Below are 6,000 nucleotides of genomic sequence, written 5' to 3'. Positions count from 1 at the left end.
TTTTAGGAAGTAAGATAATATTCAAATGCATCCCTTAGACTTTTTAAAATATCTTTATTCATGGTATCAGGTCACCAGAACAAGTTAAAAAACTATCAAGCACTTTTTAAGAATATTTAAACCATTATTGTTGCAATTCCTTTCCCACCCAGCTGCAAAGGGGCCTCTAAATTACCCTATTGTCCATGGGATTTGTAGAACAGCAGCCAGAACTAACATGAAACTGAACAATAGCAACACTGTACTCCTTCTCAAGAAAAAAGAAAAACGCAGTCTATGGCAAAACATTGGGCTGCTAAATGACAATTGACTCTTTTAGAAGATTCTCTAATTGCTTTCTAATTTTTAAAGAAACAAGTTTTCATGTTAAGCATTTGAAATTTTTTTCCTTGTTTAAAAATAAGTTAAATTTGAAGAGAGATTTTTTTTTCTTGAACTGTTAAAAGCAGTTTATTGTCAAGATTATGGAAATAGAGGAGAATAATATGAGCAACTGTTCCTGATAAAGTTGGTTAAGTTTTCCAGAAAATGCTTTAGTATTAACAAAATAATGCTGTCTTTACACGGAGGAAAGAGTATAAATAATGCTGTCTTTACACGGAGGAAAGGGTATTTTATTAATTATGTGGTTAGCTTGATTGCAGTTTTGTTAGATTTCAGAAAAGCCTGACATGAGTAAACAAATAGTAAGGAAGATGATTCTTCAGCAGGCAAGTGTTACAAATAAAGCAGAAAGAAAGAGGTATGCAGACAAAATCAGAATTATCCACAGGGTTGCAGCTCTCAGCTGTCATGATGGGAACAGAGAGAAGTTACCACTCAAGGTTTTTTGAAAAACTAAACAAGCCCAGAGGGTACTGAGTGAAGGCAGGGGACACCTGAACTCCACATGGGCCATGGGGCACTCTCCAAAGGGCAAGGCCCTTCTGAATCTTCAGCAGGAGGAAGCACTTTCAGCAAGATCTTTGCTTTTGCTTGTATTTCATACATTTCCTGTCCCTTGGTCTCACACACTTGGTGTTTGGTCATTTGCTTGGAAAAGTAGCCCCTGGGAGAAATTAGATTTTTTTTTTTTTTCTGATAACACTGTCATTTCTGGATTCAAGGTAAAAAGGGACATTAAAACTTTGTGAAATGTCATGAAAGAAAACAAAATATAAGAACCTCTTAGGGGAAATCTTTTGCAAAAGTTTTTTATGGTGTTTTTAATAGAAACATTTCTAATTTTTAAAAAAATCCAACTACTTAAGAAAGATTTTTTTCAATAAAAATATATCCATACTTCATAGTGAAAGACACTCTACCTTAAAAGTACCTTCAAAATACTTAAAGCCTGAGATCCTGGTGTCAATAACACCTCTCTTCCAAAACCATATTTTAATGATTTGATTTTCAGCAGCCTTTTTGATTATTGCTCACAACAACTGATAGCATTTAAATCTGAATTAAAACAGCTGCAATATTTTACTGATACACATAATGAGAAAAGTGAACAAATTAAAAAGGTGATCAAAGGATAAATGAAGAAGGCAGAAGTTCCACTGAAGATGAGAAGCAACAAAAGTATTGCCACATGAAAGGGGCTCTCAGATGAGCTTGCAAGCAACAGAAGTGCTGAAATAATTTTCTATAAATGAAAAAAAAAGTTTGAAATCAGCTGTTTTTAGTGAATGAAAGCTGCAGCTAAACAGGTGTTGGACACAAAAGGCATTTCTATTACAGCCATGTCAGATTATTAACTTCAAAAAAAAAGCTCCAAAGATATTTGCACACAAGGACTATCCAAGGGTCACAAGCAAAAAGACCATACTGGTACTGTCAAAGGAATTGGTCTTTGTTCTTAATATTTTTCAAAATAAAGTCTCTTTAAGTGGCCTCAAATGAAAGGAACGATCTTAGAGACCTCAGTATCATACAAAAGGATGGAAAGGAACACTTCACTCCTGTAGTTTTCAGCTTACATAGGCAAGAGAAACAAAAAATGAGAATGGCAACAATTAATGAACATTCATCTGATCTTTGCAGCAGAATCCCAAAATTCCATCTGAGTGCACTACCCTGTGTGTTGATAACTGCAAGTATGATGCTTTCAAAAAATAAAAATAGATAATATTTGTGGAGAAATAGTTGTGAGATGGTGATAATAGTGCAAGTTAGGAAACAGACAAAATTTTAGCCAAGATGTTACACCCAGAGATTGCCTTGATGCAGATATAACAGAGCAGTGGGACAGCACCTGCAAATACCCTGTAAAAAATGTCACTGTCCAGTTTCACAGATGATGGGTTTGAGCTCTCAGTAGCTTTCCCTTTTACTGAGCTAATCCTTCAGCTGCCATTCACTCTCAAGGGGAGCATTGATCTGTTGACATCAGGAGGAAAGGCCTTAAGAAAATTAGAGAGGAATGAAGTTTTGAACTACCACATATCTGTCATCTGCAACATTGATGGAAAGCACATTCTTGACTCAATAAAGGGTTCCCAACGTTTGCTAGCTCAAAGATTAAGCCACAGTAAGCACAGCAAAAGAGACTTCTATGGGTTTAGCAATGGTCTTGATGATAGGCAACTTCCAAGCCAGCATGGGATGCTATAGGATAGGCTGGAGCACCTGGAAATAGTCCTCATTTATCTGTGTCTTACCTGTGATGTTGCACTGTTCCAGGCTCTGCCTTGTAATGAAGTGTCCTTTCTTCTTCTTCCAGCTCAGCTGATTACTTTTGGGAAAGAAAGTGCACTGGGTTTGAGGGGATTTGTGTTTGTTCTCTTGTTTTCTGGGGAGTAGCAGCTTTCCTGGCATGTGCAATACTATTGATGAGCACAGTGGTATTTCACATATTGTCCAGGATAGCTCACTTTGGAGTTCTTACTTAGTGTCTGCTTTTCTTCTCCCTTTTTTTCAAATACAATATATTTTTCTGTAATAATAAACCTAAAATCTGGTACATTCTCATGAGCTTTATCAACGAGTTGGTGCAGTTATTCCTTGTTTTAAAACAGTGCCAAACAGAATTCATCAGTTAGCACATACCACACAAACAAATGATGTCTTTGTCATTTTAAAAGAAGAATCTGATCTTGCAAAATTTTCTGGTTTGAGGGAAACTGTGCTTGATATGTAAACAACATGTAAAACCCTAGTTGGAAAAGTGCCTCCCATTTGTCTCCAGACTGAGCCTGGAATTCATCTCCCCTGATCTGAACTGAGTCAGATGTTGAGGTGTTCAGACAGCTGCCTCAAAGAAATCATTATTTCTTTGAGGGCTATCATTATTTCTTTGAGTACTATTTTTCCATACTTATCTCTGTGGTCTACAGAATGGACTTAAATTACTTGTCAATGCTTGCAGAACTGAACTTCTGACAGTTCACAATTCCCCCCTAGATAAAGCACACAATCATTTCTTCTACTGATAGGATAAACTTTTAAAATCATTGATTTGTGTTAATTGTTGCTCTGAAAAAAAAAAGTTTTTATTTTTAGTTTCATATTGTAAGATTTATTTATACTTATTTTATATGTGTTAGACCTCTACACATCTAACTCTAGCAAGATCCTGAAAACCTTGGGTTACCTCTGGCTCTTCTTTCCTTCAGTGCAAGCAAACTGACTTATAGAAGTCAGAAAAAGCAGCATCAAATAAGATTCCCCTAGATCATTTGGACCCATAATTATTCTTTTGATGCAAGTGAAAACATACATATCTGTTTCTGGATCCTTTTAGATATACCTGCTTGATTTATCATAATCTTTTTCTCACCTGAGGAGCATAAAAATAGACATAAGTTGTTATGTTTATCCTTTGAGAGCTATTAAAAAAAAAGAGGTTTTTACAATATGGGGTATTAAAAATAAATCAGACTAAGTAGATCACTTAGAAGATGCATGCATTATTAGGGTTTTTTATTATTTAGACATTCTAAATGTTGTGAGGAATATGAACAAAAGGTGTTTAAAACCCAGAGGTAATCCAGAAAGCTTGAAGAAGAGGATAGGAGCAGTGATTTGTAGCACAGGTGATCAAACAGTGATAGGTGAGGCACTGCATTATACACATCTCCTTCTTCACATCATTTAGGCCTTTAGATCCTTTTTGATTTCTTTCCAAAGCAAATTAGCATCATTACTTGCTATGGGTTTTTTTGCCCCACTGGTTTCCCATAGGTTTCTTTGGGTTCTAGGCCCACTTCAATTATTAAAATGAAAAAGTCAACAACTGGCTGTTGAAAATGAGAGAGAAAAATCTTTGATTTTACAGTGTTTGGTCTGCAGGTCTAGTGGGTTACTTTTATTTCCCTGATTCAGTGATTATTTGGCTGAAAACTGATTAAACCATAAACTCTTAGTCAGCAGGTCTGCTTGTAAAAGTACCAAAAACATTAAAGTATAAGCTGATATCCCATGCTTTCTCTCAGGCTTTTTGGAGGATATGTTGTTCCTTCCCCTTGTAATAACAATAAATAATTCCTTCTGTTCTAGGTGATCCTAATTATATCTATTTAACAAGGTCTTTTTGTTCCTTAGTTTCTCAGCAAAAACCTTATCAATATAACAATTAGCAGGACTAGACTTTGGAATGCAACTCTGTTAGATAACTAGCAATTATACAAATGCACTCCCAAGAGGAAGAAATTTGTCACAGCTTGAAAAAGAAACTCAGATCCAAGAGCAAGCCAGAAAATAGAGATAAGCGTCTCCAGAAAGAACATAAGTATCTAGAATAGATGATCCTGTGTTTTTCTTGTTCCCAGTTCTTTAGCTTGTCAAGGGCCAAAAGTATTCACTCACCTTCCCACCAGTTCTGCACTTCCAACTCCAATTAACAAATTCACTCTGGATCTTTCCTTCAATGCTTAATGCCATTTCCCCTTCCCTCCCCTTAAAAATAAGAACATTGGTGAATAATTTACATTGTCTAGAGTGCTTCTTTGAATACATCAAATTTAATATAAATTAAAACTGAATATCAAAGCAGATTCCTCAAAATACAAAAGCCAAGGTTATTTTTAATGTTCATTCCTGTTATCTAAAAGGAGATCGTCAACACAAAAATTTGGAACAAGCCATATAAGAGAACAGAGTCAGTCTTGTACAAAGGCAAAACCCTACAAATGAAGTGATCTTTTGGATACTAACAGGCAAACCCAAAAAATAGTTAAGATATGCAATTTACAAAGACATTATTTTATTCTTTGTAAATATCATTTTAAATTGAAAAGGTCAGACAAGTAAAATTCCCCATAAGTGATTCATGTACCAAGTACACAATAAACAGAGAATAACCAAACTATTCCATGAATGAAACATCTGGGCCCTGAATATCTGTAAACAGTTTGAAACCAAAGCTGAAATTTGAAGACATTGTCCAAAGTTGCTGGAGTGTAAATCAAAATTACAAAGAATACTGCAGTTCACTGCATGTTTGTAAAGCATTTCTAATCTCATACAAAACTGAAAACGTTCAGAAGAATTTAAGCGAAACAACATTCCTAACAAGTTTGACATTCATTTTCCAGGAAGATGAAACCAATACCTAATCTACATTCAGGCTCTATAGGGCAATGAGTCCACATAAATGAGCTGATTTGGGAATGTATTACACATACTCTCCACTCTTACTCCTACCTGTAGATGTATATACACAGGGAGTCCAAGGATTAAGCCATCACAATATTTATTTTAGTGAAAAATTCTTGATATTAAATATTGTATTTCATACTACATTTGAAAGCAAAAATATTTATTCTGGCTCAAACTGTTCTTTTTTGTCCATTTTGTTTAAAAACTGAAGAGTCACTTTCAAAGCAAACATTTAGAATCAAGAATTCATTCGGAATCCAGAATTCTCATTCAGAAGTAATGAGAAAAAAAAAATCAATATTTTTAATGACTTATTATTTCCAAGTGAATCAAGAAGTAAAATTAGAGGTATGTTTATTTTCCCATAAACTTTAGCATATACCAAAATAAAGTGCACAGCTCTTGGTGAAAAAATCAAAG

The sequence above is a fragment of the Melozone crissalis genome, unplaced genomic scaffold (genome assembly GCF_028551555.1).
Source record: "Melozone crissalis strain CALT ecotype California unplaced genomic scaffold, PUWL_Pcris_2 ptg000018l_1, whole genome shotgun sequence".
NCBI lineage: Eukaryota > Metazoa > Chordata > Aves > Passeriformes > Passerellidae > Melozone > Melozone crissalis.
Note: the sequence above shows the minus strand (reverse complement) of the source record.